The sequence below is a fragment of the Giraffa tippelskirchi genome, chromosome 10 (genome assembly GCF_054371585.1).
Source record: "Giraffa tippelskirchi isolate mGirTip1 chromosome 10, T2T-mGirTip1v1.2.pri, whole genome shotgun sequence".
Classification (NCBI taxonomy): Eukaryota; Metazoa; Chordata; class Mammalia; order Artiodactyla; family Giraffidae; genus Giraffa; species Giraffa tippelskirchi.
The window spans coordinates 113,054,604-113,071,454 of record NC_137284.1 but is presented as its reverse complement, the minus strand read 5'-3'; the positions used below and the strand labels follow the sequence as shown (position 1 = coordinate 113,071,454).

General features: G+C 41.0%; 2 long non-coding RNA genes across 2 annotated transcripts in view; both read right to left on the bottom strand.

Annotated features, from left to right (window-relative positions):
• Positions 1–16,851, bottom strand: part of LOC145523842 (uncharacterized) — a 128,485-nt gene that overhangs the window by 89,530 nt on the left and 22,104 nt on the right. The gene's annotated exons all lie outside the window — the stretch shown is intronic.
• LOC145523845 (uncharacterized) lies at positions 11,837–16,830 on the bottom strand. The gene is made up of 2 exons (XR_014066923.1): positions 13,008–16,830; positions 11,837–12,521 (listed from the first exon to the last, which is right to left on the bottom strand). It is a non-coding gene; the product is annotated as an uncharacterized LOC145523845 (long non-coding RNA).

The following is a 16,851-nucleotide window of genomic DNA, read 5'->3' as shown; positions in this document are numbered from 1 at the left end:
CTCCCCAACAATCTTGTCCTGTGTAGGCCAAACAGTCCCATATCTTACATTTACATGTTTGGAAACATGCATTTTAAAAATGTAAAAATGGGACTTTCCTGATAGTTCGGTGGTTAAGAATTTGCCTGAGAGTGCAGGGGACATGAGTTTGATCCCTGGTCTGGGAAGATTCCATGTGCCTCAGAGCAACTAAGCCATTGCACCACAACTACTGCAGCCCTCATACTCTAGGGTCTGCGAGCCACAACTACAGAGTCTGTGCGCCACGACTACTGAGCCCACACACCTAGAGCTTGTGCTGTGCAACAAGAGAAGCTACTGCAATGAGAAGCCTGCACACCACAATTAGAGAGTAGCCTCCGCTTGCCACAATTAGGAAAATGCTGCACGCAGTAATGAAGACCCAGCGCATCCAAAAATAAAACAAATTTTAAAATGTAAAAATGTTAGAAAATATAGACACACATAACTTCATATAAACTGGATAACATTATACAGGTTCTCCTGTAACTGCCTTTTCTTCTTGTTAAATAACACGTCATGGGCATCTTTCCATGTTAGTAAGTGTAGCTACCCGTTTTAATAGCTACCTGGGTTTCCATTGTGTGGATTACTATAATTTATTTAAGCAATCTCCTATTGATAGATGCTAATGTCTCTCTTAAAATGGGATATCTGTTTTGACATAGGGTACTGTAAATCTGGCAATACTAATAGAGTGGAGCCATTATTGCTTTTGACTTAAACATTACACTTATTTTAATGCGGCAGATCGTTTCATTAGCTTTGTGAGCTAGTTGCTACTTTTTTTTTTTGATAACACATTGCTGTCTTCTTTTGACCCTGTGATTAAAGTCCCTATGTCTTATAACCTGAATAGTTATGAAGTAAAGTGTTCCTAAATTTGTATTTGAGGAATTGATTATATATATTTTAAAATAATCCATGTGGGAGTTTTACATACACCTAATCATAGTCCTTTGGACAGCAAGGAGATCAAACCAGTCAATTTTAAAAGAAATCAACCCTGAATATTCATTGGAAGGACTGATGCTGAAGCTGAAGCTCCAACACTTTTCCCACTTCATGCAAAGAGCCTACTCATTGGAAAAGACTCTGATGTTGGGAAAGATTGAAGGTAAAAGGAGAAGAGGAAGGCAGAGGATGAGATGGCTAGATGGCATCGACAACTCAAGAATTTGAGAAAACTCCAGGAGATAGTGGAGGACAGAAGAGACCAGTGTGCTATAGTCCAGGGGCTGCAAAGAGTTGGATACAACTTAGCAACTGAACAACAACAACAAGTCATAGTTAATGCATGGTCTTATTTCTTCTTTTAAATTGAACTCTATGTTGCAAATGTTTTTTAATACACTACTGACTTTAAATTTTTGAAGATTTTACACTTCTGTTTATTATTGAGAAAAACGGATTTTATCCTAACATTTCAGCCCACTGAGATAACTCTAGAGCAACATTTTGTGCTCCACTGTACAAGTCATTCCTTTCCCAGTAGCACTAGTGGTAAAGAACCTGACTGCCAATGCAGAAGACATAAGAGATGCAGGTTCAATTCCTGGGTCAGGAAGATCCCCTGGAGTGGGCATGGCAACCCACTCCAGTATTCTTGCCTTGAGAATCCGAATGGACAGAGAAGGTCGGTGGGCTACAGTCCATAGGGCTGCAAAGAGTTGGATATAACTAAAGTGGTTGAGCACACATGCACACAGACACTCATCATTCACACATAATAAGCAGGTACAGGCATACCTCAGAGATATTTCAGATTTAGTTTCAGATCATTGCAATAAAGCAAATATCATAATGAAGTGAGTCACATCAATTTTTTGGTTTCCCAGTGCATATAAAATTATGTTTACACTATACTACAGTCTATTAGATCAAATTGTCAACATCTGTTGGACCATAGAAAAGGCAAGAGAATTCCAGAAAAACATTTACTTCTGCTTCATTGACTATACTAAAGCCTTTGACTGTGTGGGTCACAACAAACTGTGGAAAATTATTAAAGAGATAGGAATACCAACCATCTTACCTGCCTCCTGTGAAACCTATATGCAGGTCAAGAAGCAACAGTTAGAACCAGACATGGAACAATGGACTGGTTCCAAATTGGGAAAGGAGTATGACAAGGCTGTATATTGTCACCCTGCTTATTTAACTTATATGCAGAGTACATCATGAGAAATGCTGGGCTAGATGAATCACAAGCTGGAATCAAGATTGCTGGGAGAAATATCAATAACCTCAGATATGCAGATGACACCACCCTTATGTCAGAAAGTGAAGAGGAACTAAAGAGCCTCTTGATGAAGGTGAAAGAGGAGAGTGAAAAAGCTGGCTTAAAACTCAACATTTAAAAAATGAAGATCATGGCATCTGGTCCCATCACTTCATGGCAAATCAAAGGGGAAAATGTGGAAGCAGTAAACAGAGTTTATTTTCTTGGGGTCCAAAATCACTGGACAATGACTGGAGCCATGAAATTAAAGGATGCTTGCATCTTGGAAGGAAAGCTCTGACAAACCTAGACAGCATATTAAAAAGCAGACACATCACTTTGCCAACAAAGGTCCATATAGTCAGAGCTATGATTTTTCCAGCAGTAATGTATGGATGTGAGTGTTGGACCATAAAGAAGGCTGGGTGTTGAAGAATTGATGCTTTTGAACTGTGGTGTTGGAGAAGACTCTTGAGAGGCCCTTGAACTGCAAGGAGATCAAACAAGTCAATTCAAGAGAAGAAGACCCTGATGAGCTGCCTCATTAGAAAAGACCCTGATGCTGGGAAAGATAGAAGGCAGAAGGAGAAGGGGATGACAGAGGATATGATGGTCGGATGGCATCTCTGATTCAACAGACATGAGTTTGAGTAAGCTAAGGGAGATAGTGAAGGACAGGGAAGCTTTGTGTGCTGTAGTCCATGGGGTTGCAAAGAATTGGACATGACTGAGTGACTGAACAACAACAAATATTCTATTAAGGTCTATTAAGTGTGCAATAGCATTATGTTTTAAAAAACAACGTATATAACTTAATTTTAAAATACTTTAATGCTAAAAAATGCTAACCATCATGGGAACATTCAACAAATCATGATAGCATCAAAGGTCACTGATCATAGATCACTACAATAAATATAGTAAAAATAATGATGAAGTTTGAATTGTTGAAAGAATTACCAAAATGTGACACAGAGACATGAGCAAATGCTATTAGAAAAATGTCACTAATAGGCTTGCTTGACATGTGCTGTGTGCTTAGTGGCTCAGTCGTGTCCAACTCTTTGCAATCATATGGACTATAGCCCGTCAGGCTCCTCTGTCCATGGAGTTTCTCCAGGCAAGAATACTGGAGTTGGTTGCCATGCCCTCCTCCAGAGGATCTTCCCAACCCAGGAATCAAACCCAGGCCTCTTGCATTGGAGGCAGATTCTTTACCATTTGAGCCACAAGCTTGACATGGAGTGGCCACAAAACTTCAATTTGTAAAAAATGCAATACCTCCTAAGTGCAATAAAATGAGGTATACCTGTCTTTTATTTTTACCTCTATCTTAGGGATTGCAGTGTTGAGTAGTACTAGGTAAGAGGCAGAACTCTGACTCTTCCCTTAAAAGGCTTCCTTCCTAGTTGTTATTAAACTCCTTGTCTTCCATTGTTCTCCTCCCTTACAATACCTCTATAAGATTATAGTGGCTTTTGTCTTCGCCCATTCAGGACAGGACTTGCATCTCTTTGTCTCGCATTTTCTATAATACTTAGTACAGTGCCTGATGTGGAACATAAGAGATGTCCACTAACATTTGTTGTTTTAAACTGAATGGTCCCCAAGACTATAATGAATTCCATGTGGTGGATCCATACAGCCTCCTAGCAATCAGCACTTTCTCTTGCACTTGCTCATTAATCATCTATTCAATAATCCATTTCTGGAATTCACAAGGGATTGATGCCAAGCTCACTGGAATATATCCACTTTTACTCCTTTCTTGAAAGTCAGAAGCTGGGAAAGCTTTATGCAGGAAGTGGGGCTTCAAGTTGGCGTTGACGGACAGGTATGATATGAGTAGAGAGAAGAGAAGGAGAGGCCATTTGGAGATCAGAGTCTCTACGTGGTAAATGAGGTTGGAAGATAGAATTGTTCACAGACACAGAATATAGCTTTATGTTAGTGAAATCTTGGTTAAGAAAGCACTAGAATAACCTTGAAAATGAATGTAGTCGTGGAAGCAGAGAATGGCCTATGCCCCCAGGGACCTAGATGGAGAGGCAGAGAAAGCCCAGCCATTCTCTCTTTCCTATACCACGTTCCCTTTGCAAGGTGGTTCTGATGCTTACTCAGCCAAGATTTCACTAATCTCATCATATTAAATGTAAAACCTCAAATACATAAAATATACTTATTATTACCACTGTATCCTATTTCATTTCTAAATGTGGTGCCTAGCCATGATGTAAAATGATAGGAGCGGGTGAGTAGGAAGACCAATGTGGTACCCTTTTTGTCATGAGCTGGGAGTGATTAAGTAAGTAACTATTTTGAAGATAAAGCTCATTGATTCAGACTCAGTTCAGTTCAGTCTCTCAGTCGTGTCCGACTCTTTGCGACCCCATGAATCGCAGCACGCCAGGCCTCCCTGTCCATCACCAACTCCCAGAGTTTACCCAAACCCATGTCCATCGAGTTGGTGATGCCATCCAACCATCTCATCCTCTGTCATCCCCTTCTCCTCCTGATTCAGACTAATTAGTGCTAATAGAAGTAGAAGTGCAAAGTATGAATTACTGAATCCTTAGGAAAAGAAAAGTGAGTTGTAGGTATTGAGTAACTCTAACAAATGCTTGCCTCTGCAACACTGCTCATTATGTAGCATTGGAGGTGCTGAAAATGGCAAGGTCACAAAATTTAAGATTTCTTGGGTTTCAATCTTCTATGAAGTTGTAAGGGCCAAAAAAGAGCTGCTCATTACTGCTCAATATCACCCCATGCATATATCTGCAACCTCTCTCCCTGTCCTTTCTTCTGCCAGGCCTGTGAGCCCTGGCAGTCACAGATTAGAGCAGGAACCAAACAGTATCTGAGTTTCAGTTTTCACTTTCAAGGTTGCATTGAGTTCTCTGTGTCACTTGTTGCATAACATGGTTTGTTGTGATGGGGTCAAGTGGTGCTGGAAGGAGGTAGGCTTGGTCTCAACTCATTCTTTAGAGTAGAACTGGCCCTTGTGAGGGGAGGTGCTGGGGGGCATGTCCTGTTCATTGCAGAGGTTCAGCCCAGTGGTTGAACCAAGCACACAAAGTGGTTCAAGGGGACAGGAGGTAGCAATAGCCTGTCTTGAATTGGGCTCAGCAAGGGGTCAACGGGGAGGTGAAGGAGTTGCCAACTGGCAGGATGGGAACCACTGATGACCAAGGGCTGCTGAAGCAGTGGAACACAGACCATCTCAGTATGGTGCTCCAAGCAGAAGACCAACCATGCAAACAGCAAACTCAAGATTTAGATACAGACAATACCTTACGAGAAGAGGGCCTCTGAGGAACGTATGTCACAGGGTGACTTCCCCAGGAAGCAGATTCTGAGACTCAAATCAGCATGCAGGCATTAATCTGGAAATGCTCTTGGGATCAACATATGTGGAAGGACAAGAAGGGAACTGGGACTGAAAGGAGAGAGAGATTAGCTGAGATGATGTCCCAGCAAAGGCCTTGGCTGACCTCATGGGAAAACTTGTGGGAACTCCTCGGCCTGGGTTGGAGGGAGAGACCCAAGGGGGTCAGGCCTTTCTACTCCCACACTGGTCAGTCATTAGGTGCCAGCTGCCGCTGGGAAGAGCTGTGGTCTTGGGCCACTTTTCTTCAACAGAAGCAATTCTCAGAAATGGCTAATACCTGAGGGCCATCTTCTGGCTATACTCCCAGAAGCTGGAAGAATAAGTCCTTCCTTCCTCCTTTTGGGGAGCACATCACAACATCCACCTCAGTAAGTTACAGCCTGGGGGATAAGAGTGCCCAATAGCCATGAATGATAGAATGGGGATATTAGAACTTTGATCAACATGAAAAGACAAGATTGTATTAAATCTCATTGAATTGACCCTGATGGGAGGCCAGGGTAAGGGAGGGGTTATGAAAGCTGAGAGGGACTGTCCTTTACTATTTGCATACTTACCTTCTCTGCCCCCAGTTGCTCTGGACCCTGGGGTGGGATGTAGGAGACAGGAGAGCAATGGTGGCCAAGTTTACATAGGTTAAGGGCTCAGTGATTCCAGCTATGAGAAGCTGAGGAAGACAGAGATGGGGAAATAAAAGGGGCCTCTGTGGATATCTGCAGGACATCTCTCCCCATTCATTCTAGCAAATCTTATACATCATGACCCTGGGGCTTATAATGCCATAAAAATGTTCAGTCAAATCTAGTCACCATGCACAAACATGCAATTTTAATTTTAAGAAGTATTTGTCAAGGCATTGATGCAATTCTCTTCCTTAGGCCCAAATTAATATTCTCTTATTGTTAGATTTCCATTGTGTTGTTCCAGCCATTTTGTGTTTCAAGAGCAGAGCAGGAGATTTTCTATTAATTAATTTACTTTTAGAGAGACTCATCTCCTCTCTGCAGAGCTCAGAGTATTCTTTGATTTAATACCACTTGGAAAGTAGGGCCAAGGGAAAAATTGTTTAGATTGAGTCCAAGAATAGAAAATTCTTATACCAAAAAACTTTCCCCTTAAAAAACAATGAAGTGAGTAAGCAGTGGGGAACTCATACTAGAGCACGTTTCAATGTCAGTATTTCATGTGTCACAACATTTGGCTCATCTTGGCAAATTATGAAATTTTTCTAATTCCTAAGGTATCTTTAAACAGCTGTTGTTTCTTTTCTAAATAATATTAACTCTGCCCCCTCCCCAAGCAGGATGGTCTAGGTTTCAATAGCCTGAACTTTCAATGCAATGGTGTCAATTTCACTTTGGAATCTTGTCACAGATTATGGATGTCCACTTCTCATGTGGGGGTGTGACTCCGCAAGAAATGATCAGGAGTCTGCTCTTCGTGAAAAGGCTCAGCTGTAGCAGCATCTGGACAACACACTTTTAAAATGGAGTTATTTCATAGTTGCATCGACTCTGTCCAAGAAAAGAGAACACATTCAAATTCCCTTTAATTCAAACCATTTGTGAGTGAAGCTCTGTCTTGAGCTAGAGAGGACTGGTATCCTTGAAGACTGTTGTGTTCCAAACCGTCCACATCCACCTGGTTTGAAAATATCATTTTGGACTTGGTGCTCCGACTAGGGAAGTTGTTTGAAGGGATGCTTTGCAAGTGAGAAGGGATGAAATACTGTCCTGGGTTGGGCACAGACTGTCCATGTGCTGAGATTTGTGTTAGTCATCCAAACATTCCCACTGGTCAATCCAGAAGTTTTGTGCTCATAGGATCACCAGTTATTTGTGTGACTTCCTATTGCACATGGGCAGAAGCTGGCAGTGTCAGGAGACAGTGTGACTTAGGGAGAAAAATGAGAACTTGGGGGCCTGAAGGAAACTAGGTCTGTGTCTCATTGCTGGCACATTTCTAGCCTTAAGCAAGCCATTTAATTTCTCTGAACATCAGCTTCCTTGTTTATAAAATGATCAAACACACACACACACACACTCAATCACCTTACATAGTAATGGTAAGAACTAGAGATAATACATCTAAGGTGCTCAGCATACTACCTGGCCCATAGTAGATACCCAATACCTAGAAATTAGAACTTCCCTCATAGCTTAGTTGGTAAATCATCTGCCTGCAATGCAGGAGACCCATGTTCGATTCCTGGGTTAGGAAGATCCCCTGGAGAAGGAAATGGCAACGCATTCCAGTATTATTGCCTGGAGAATCCCATGGACAGAGAAGCATGACTGGCTAGTCCACAGGAATGCAAGAGTCAGACACGACTTAGCGACTAAACCACCACCACCTAGAAATTATTATAATTGTTAGCTATAATTAAATAAAGTCTATGAAAAGGCTCTTTCTGTATAATCTAAATCCCCATTATGATCATCTTATGCCCAATCTGGCAGTAAAAAAGGGCATGCTGACAGCATCCATCTTTCCATTCCCAAGACACATGAAATATATGGCTTTCTTCCTAATGGGGTCCCAAAGGTCTGCTAGGTTTCCTGGCAATGAGTCAGCAATTCAAGCCGGTCCAGGTATAGAACAAAGCTGTGCCAATAGCCACATTCCATGCACAGAACACTCCCCAACTGGGCCTTACACACAGCGGCTGCATATGCCAGCCTCTCGGGCCTGGCTCACCAGGCAGCTGCATAAATTGTTTCAAACATGAGATTATTTATGGCCTAACCAACTCTGCCTTTGGCCTAGCTCTTGTTCTCATTTTTGAAATGATAGTATTAGTGCTGGGGTAAGACACACAATGTAGGAAACTGAATTCCACAGACAAACGTTGCCAGGTGTAGACTTACTTACTCTGATTGTGCCGGACATTGTCAGTTTATTGTTGGCTCTACAACTCCCAGCTTCAGGGTGGCAAGAACTGCCCTAAGTGAAGACAGTCCATAGCACATCAGTGACAGCTAGGCAGAGAGCAACAATCTGAGTTTTCTATAATTTTTAATTTGTGAGCACTCTCAGCAGGGTACCCTGACAGTGGTTATAACCTTAGAAGTAAAGTGAAAAGAAAAAATATATATAAAGGAGTACCTAGGACTATTTCCAATCTTTTGGCCTCTTATTTCACCCTTCATCTGAAGAAACTTAGATAAAATGGTTCTTTATTCTTATCTTTCCCCAATTTTCAATTCAAATTCACAACATATTAGAGCCGCACTTCAAATGTAATGGGTTTTACAGATTATTCTGATCCCAATTCTCCCCATCCCTAGTCTATTTAGTATCTTTTTGTGGTAGGAAAAGGGAAAGAGGGGTGTAAGTCTTGGCATTGATTTTGGGAGAAAGGGCCAATAGGAAAGGTGTGAACTTTTATAATTTTGCTTTAGCTCCAAGTCCTTACCCCTTATGGACCAACTGAGAAAGCAGGCCTATAATTGGCTCAGTGGGACTTAAATCAAATATTTTTTAAAGCCATGTCAGTGTGATGGTCATCTGCTTCATCAGGGACGGTAAGCTCAGTGATGGAGGGATGCCAGGAGATGATGAACAGTTTGGGACTCTGACCAAGTCCCTTTTTACTTTGATACCTGCATTTGTACCTTAACCATTCATTCAAGTAAAGAAATATCTGTTCCAATATTTGTTCACATTCTACCATGTGACATACACTGTACCAAACACTGGAGAAATAGCTGTGAATTTTGTTTCCTGTGTGGTGGCTCTGGAGCAAGGGTGCTGTGATGCCCACCAACAAATCGTCAATTCTTATTTGCAGGTGAATCATCTAATGAAATTATTGCTGTTGGCTCTAGTCAAGGCCTTTTAAATCATATACTGGATGTTATATAGAGGCAATAAGAGAGGAAAGTTAACACCCTTGAAGCTCCCTTATGGATATCAGCATTCCACCATCAATGGTGGGATGCAGGACAAGTGCTGACTTTTGTCCTCCATAGTCACAAAGGTTAACCTAAGGGAGTATACTAATATATCTATATCCATGTTCATATCTGTATGTCATATATATATCTACATCTTTTTAAGGATACTTCATTGTCTTCTTATCTGACACCCTCCAAAGTGTTACATTCTATTATATCTCTGAGATGGAGAACAGTAGCTACTTGTTGAGTGTAAGCTACCCGAGTAGTTACTGCTTAACACACTTTGCTCCTCCTCCTGGTTTAGAGTCCTTCAAATTTCCTTTGAGAAAGCTCCCTTCCTCCATTTCTGCCATGTGATGTGGGTGGAATTTTAACTCCCTTAAAATTCCATGCGAGGGGACTTCCCTGGTGGTCCAGTGGTTAAGAATCTGCCTTCCAATGCAGGGGACACAGGTTCAATCCCTGGTCAGAGAACTAAGAACCCACATGCCATGAGGCAACTAGAAAGCCTGCATGCTGCAACTACTGAACCTCTGCACTCTAGAGCCCTTGCACTGCAGCAAAGTGCCCGCACACCACAACAGAGATCCAGCTTAAAGTAAATTAATTCAAAAATTTCATAAGATTGTCTTAATTGGCTTAAAGCAATCACTCTGTTTCCTCACAGTATTGCTTCAGGGAGAGACCATTAATCCAGTAATATCCATTGAGAGGAGAGAAAACCTTTGCTAGAATTTCTAGAAAAGAGAGATTAGATTCCTTTCTTTCCTCCATAGAGTCTATTCGATTATATGGTGTAGTTTGTAAGAATGGAAACATTTATTTTGCCATCCCAGGGAAGCCCTTAGCTTCAGCGGTGACACAGGGAGAAGAGGACACTGTGGAGGGGCTGAGGGTATAGAAGGAACAGCTGAAAAGTGAAGAGAAGCCTAATCCTTTGTGATATTGGTTGTTTTAAAATCGAAGAACAGTTGATTTACAACATTATATTAATTCCAAGTGTACAACCCAGTGATTTGATTTTTATAGATTATACTCAATTTAAAGTTATTAAAAAATAATGATTAATCCAAAGCTAGAATCAAGATTTCCAGGAGAAATATCAACAACCTCAGATATGCAGATGATACCACTCAAAGAGCAGAAAGTGAAGAGGAACTAAAGAGCCTCTTGATCCAAGTGAAAGAGGAGAGCGAAAAAGCTGGCTTAAAAATTCAACATTGAGAAAACTAAGATCATGGCATCTGGTCCCATCACTTCATGGCAAATAGATAGGGAAAAAGTAGAAACAGTGACAGATTTTTCCCCCCTTGGGTTCCCAAATCACTGCAAATGGTGACTGCAGCCCTGAATTTAAAAGACATTTGCTCCTTGGAAGGAAAGCTATGCCAAACTTAGTGTATTAAAAAGCAGAGACATCACTTTGCTGACAAAGGTCCATATAGTCAAAGCTGTGGTTTCCAGTAGTCATGTATGGATGTGAGAGTTGGACCATAAAGAAGGCCGAGAACCAAAGAATTGATGCTTTCAAATTGTTGTGCTGGAGAAGATTCTTGAGAGTCCCTTGGAAAGCAAGGAGATCAAACCAGTCAATTCTAAAGGAAATCAACCCTGAATGTTCATTGGAAGGACTGAAGCTGAAGCTCCAAAACTTTGGCCACCTGATGCAAAGAGCTGACTCACTGGACAAGACTCTGATGCTGGGAAAAACTGGGGGCAAGAGAAGTGGGTGACAGAAGATGAGATGGTTGGATGGCATCAGCAACTCAATGGATGTGAATTTGAGCAAACTCTGTGAGACAGTGAAGGAAGGACAGGGAAGCCTGGCATGCTGCAGTTCATGGGATCGCAAAGAGTCAGACAGAACTTAGTGCCTCAACAACAACAACGTAATGACTATTTCCTTGTATAATATATCCTTGCTTATTTATTTTATACATAGTAGCTTGTATCTTTTAATCCCTTACCCCTATCTCATTCTCCCCTTCCCTCTCCCACTGGGACCCATTAGTTTGTCATCTGTATCTGTGAGTCTGCTTCAGTTTTGTCATATACATTCGTTTTAGAGTCCATATATAAGGTATAACAGAGTATTTGTTTTCCTTGACTTATTTCACTAAGCAATACCCTCTAGTTCTATCTATGCTGTTGCAAATGACAGAATTTCATTATTTTTTATGGCTAAGTAATATTCTATTGCGGGTATACAGAACACATCTTCTTTATCCATTCATCTGTTAGATATCTTGGTTATTGTAAATAAGGCTGCTATGAAAACTGTGATGTGGGCATTTTTTCAAATTAATGTTTTTGTTTTTTTTTTTGATATACACTCAGCAGTGGAATTGTTGGATTATGTGGTAGTTCTACTTTCAGTTTTTTGAGGATCCTCCATACTGTTTTACACAATGACTGGATGAATTCACAATTCACAATGAATTCACAACTCTACACTAGGATTTCCTTTTCTCCATATCCTTGCCAACATTTGTTACTTGTATTCTTTTTTATGACAGATGTTTTGATAGGTGTGAGGTCACTGAAGTTGGTGGTTGCAGCCGTGAAATTAAAAGACGTTTGCTGCTTGGAAGAAAAGCTACGACCAACCTAGACAGCATATTAAAAACAGAGACAGTCCTTTGCCAGCAAAGGTCTGTCTAGTCAAAGCTATGGTTTTTCCAGTAGTCATATATAGATGTGAGAGTTGGACCATAAAGAAAGCTGAGCGCCGAAGAATTGATGCTTTTGAACCGTGGTGTTGGAGAAGACTCTTGAGAGTCCCTTGGACTGCAAGGAAATCAAACCAGTCAATCCTCAAGGAAATCAGTCCTGAATATTCTTTGGAAGGACTGATGCTGAAGCTGAAGCTCCAATACTTGGGCCACCTGATTCGAAGAACTGACTCATTTGCAAAGACCCTGATGCTGGGACAGATTGAAGGTGGGAGAAGAAGGGGACGACAGAGGATGAGATGGTTGGATGGCATCACTGACTCAATGGACATGAGTTTGAGCAAGCTCTGGGAGTTGGTGATGGACAGGGAGGCCTGGCATGCTTCAGTTCACGGGGTTGCAGAGTGGGATGTGACTGAGAGACTGAACTTAACTGAGGTGATATCTCATTGTGGTTTTGATTTGCATTTCTCTGATAATTAGCAATATTGAGCATGTTTCATGTGCCTGCTGCCCATTAATTCTGTTTGAGTTTCTAGACCAAGCCTTACCCCAGTTAGAATTATCACTGGACTTTCCAATCACATGAGCCAATACAGTTCCTTTTTCCCTTTAATCCGTTTGAATTGGACTTTGTATCAGTTACGACACATCAGTTCAGTTCAGTTCAGTCACTCAGTTGTGTCCGACTCTTTTCAACCCCATGGACTGCAGCAAGCCAGGACTCCCTGTCCATCACCAACTCCCAGAGCTTGCTCAAACTCATGTCCATTGAGTCGGTGATGCCATCTATGACACATAGGCACACACATGACATAAAGAGTCCCAATAGGTACCATGGATTTTGAACTCTTCCTGAATTTCCATCAGATACCTTTATATAATGATAGAAGTAAAGTGCATTTCATAGGCACTCATAAATGCAATCCAGAAGTAGATTATATACATCTCTGCTCATACAAATTAAGAGCTAACTCTGATAAGTGGATGGGGTGGCAGGGAGAAGTAGGAACATTTGGGATTGTTCAAAGCATTTGAGATTTGGGGAGGTGGGTAACATATGATTTTCTGGAATAGCCTCCACTATCCTGAATATTTTCATGAAACATATCTCCTAGAAGAACAATCCCAGGACTACACAGGTAATAATATTAGGTTTCTCAATGTGTTTCATGCTATTTCCTACTCATAGGAATTAGGTCCCTTTCAGGACACATCTCCAAGGAGGTGCAGGTCCCCTGCTGGGCTGCATGAAGGAGGAAGAAAGATGTTTATGAAGGAGCCAGGAAGAAGACAGGTTGCCTGTGCCAAGAATGGAGCGTCTTTTATGTTCTTTGATAACTCTGAGATTTCCCGTTCCTATTCCTTTCTCCTCATCTATTAATGAGCATGAACTACATCCTGGCCTTTAATCATTGATATCATTTCATATACACTTTTTCATTATCCTCATCTCTCTTTTGCTCCTTCGAACATCTGTTTCCCAGACCCGCTCTTTAGAATTGAGTGTATACATGGCAGCTTTCCCCATCTCTGAGCCATGGAGCTAAATTTCCTATGCACCTTCAAGCATTAAATTGAAAATTAAGCTAAATGTACCATATTTTGTTATAATTACAGTTTAGAAAAAAAAATCCTTGTTAATTAGGTATCCAAGAAAGTTATGTGGTCCATATGCTATGTAGGAATTTATAGTCCAGAGTAATAAAGTTTGGTAATAAAGGAATAGTGATGAGTGAAAGGGACAAATGTAAATTAACATTCCCCCAAATAAATCAAACAGTTTAGAGAACTGGGCCATTCATGGCAACCACATGCAACTAGTTATAATTGCTAGTTTCCAAGTGTCTGATTTTAGTTTCCTTAAAAAAATTTTTTTTAAAAAAAAACAAATAGACATGATTTGAAGCTTAACATTCTGGTATCATTTGACAGTCACAGAGCTGCTGAGACTGCCACAAAAATTATTCTAATTATTCGAATAGAGTCTTTGGCATTGGCCTAGATAATGATAGGAATTAGTGAGTTTTACCCAGACAAGGTCCCTTCCTTTGAGGAATTTATCCTCTACAACTATCTGCCCTGGCCTGAGCTACACTGGGATTGATCTCTCTTCACTGACCCAGCAGAGTCCCTTGGCTGATGATGATGACTGACATCATGTTTCAAGGGCTTTTTCTGAGCCAGGTCCTGCACTGAGCTCTTTATATGCATTCTTTTCATTCTCACAGTCTTTAAAGGGAGTGTATTTCATAAGTTTTTTTCAGTTGTAAGGACAAAAAATTTCAACTAGAAATGACTTCCTAAGTGATAAAAAAAAAACAATGAGTTGTCTCTAGGGAAATAAGTTCTAAAGGTAGAGCAGCTTCAGGATTGGTGAATTTATCACTTGTCACCATCAAGAACCTGGATTCCTGTCTCTTTGCTCAACTGCTTGCAGTGTGTGACACTGTCTTTGGGTTGAACCCCTTCAGGGTTATGAGATGACTACCACAATCTCAGGGGCTGCATTCTTCATGTCAACTCCCAGAGGAAGCAGAGAGGACCCAGTTTTCCTTGCATCTCATTTTTTTTAGAGCCAGCTTCTGCCTTTTGCAGAAGATTTTTATGGTATGGCATGGAGGCGGGCAGAGACAGATGTTGAGTAGACAGTCAATTATATATACTATAGGTAGACCTTACCATTATCCCCATTTTATGGATAAGGAAACTGAAACTGAGAAAAGTTAAGTAACACACCCAGCCTCTCGCTGCTAACAAGTGGTAAAGCTGGGGTTTGAACTAAGGCAGTTTGACTTTATAGTACATGTTCTTATCCACTGCACTAAACTGCTTGGCCATGGTAAATAGTTTCCTAACTCTGAATGGGGACTTGGAGTCAGTTTAAGTGAAAGAAATAGGTAAAAGCTGTTTTTCATTTTTCTCATTTTTATTTTTTTCCTTAGAAGTGCCTCTTCCCAGGATCCAGTCTGGGATCCCACATGTACAGGGTTCTAGGAGAGTCTATGAGAGGGGCAATGAACTTGCTGTTGGAGCGAGGGTAGCTTCCCAGAAGTGTTACAGTATTTCTACTGAGATCTGAAGAACCCAGAAGATTAACTTTATAAAATAACTCATGTGGATGTAATGTACAGTATTGTGAACTACAGTTAATAATACTGTATTGTGTATTTAAAAGTTGCTAAGGGAATAGATCTTAAAAGTTCTCATGAGATTAAAAAAAAGTGTAACTGTGTGTGGTGATGAATGTTAACAAGATTTATTTCACAATATATGCATATATTGAATCATTATGTTGTATACTGTAAACTAATATAATATTTTTATGTCAATTATATCTTAAAAAAAATTATCTGGGTGGAAAAGTGTGTGTGTGAATATCTGTTGGATAAAGTGTTTTAAGGAGAGGAAGCAGCATAAAAAAATGGGAGAATGGGGTACATTTGGAAAACTTAAAGTATGGGTTGGCCAAAAAGTTCATTTGGGCTTTTAGTGGGAAAACCCAAATGAACTTATGGCCAACCCAATAGCTCAGGAATAACCTGGATCAAACACAAAGCCTGGTATAGTTGAGAGATAAGACTCTAGAAGTAAAAAGAAGTGAACCATTAAAGATATTATTAAGCACACTAAGGAGTTTGAACTATATCCTTATATCAATGGTGACTGATTAAGAATTTTTAGCAGAAGAAAGACTTTATCAGAACGAAATTTTGGCAAGATCTCACTGACTGCAGGGTGGAGAGTGGATTCCTATAGTATTAATGTGGTGCTAACACAGGAGGCAATGGCACCCCACTCCAGTACTCTTGCCTGGAAAATCCCATGGACGGAGGAGCCTGGTAGGCTACAGTCCATGGGGTCGCTAAGAGTCGGACACGACTGAGCGACTTCACTTTCACTTTTCCCTTTCATGCACTGGAGAAGGAAATGGCAACCCACTCCGGTATTCTTGCCTGGAGAATCCTAGGGACGGCAGAGCCTGGTGAGCTGCTGTCTATGGGGTCGCAGAGTCAGACACGACTGAAGCAACTTAGCAGTAGCAGTAGCAACAGAGGAGGAGGCAAGCCAATAGCTGGCTAATTTAAGTGCCCCACCCTTGAGTACTACCTGGGGCCCTCCTGTGGCCAACTCTGTTGGCTGACTTATCAGCCATTCCCAGTTCCCTTGTCCACATCCCACTTTGGAGACTGAAAAATTCAGATGCTTACTTTTCCAGCCATTCATCTACGGGTGATCATGTGACCCAGTTTGACTATGGGCTTCTGGAAGAGTTTACCTTCTTGCCTGGAGCCATCTTCTCGACCCTGAAGAGACATGACTAAGGATGAATGCCTACACTAAGCAGGATGGAAGGGGCCTAGGTCCCTGATAACATCACAAATTCTTCAAACCAAAGAGGCTGCCTTGTTCAGCAAGCAATAAATGTGCTTACGGCTTAAGTCATTTTTGCTGACCTCTTCTGTTACCCACAGCAAAAATCATTCCCAGGAAAGTGGCATGCATTAATCCAATACAAGGGATTTCAATTCTCTATTTCATTTTGATTGTGTATACACTTTTTGAATTCTTCACTCAAGAGAAAGAAGTTTCAAGAGTGTGCTCATTACACTGATAGGTTGGAAGACAGAAGTCTACAATGCTTCCACT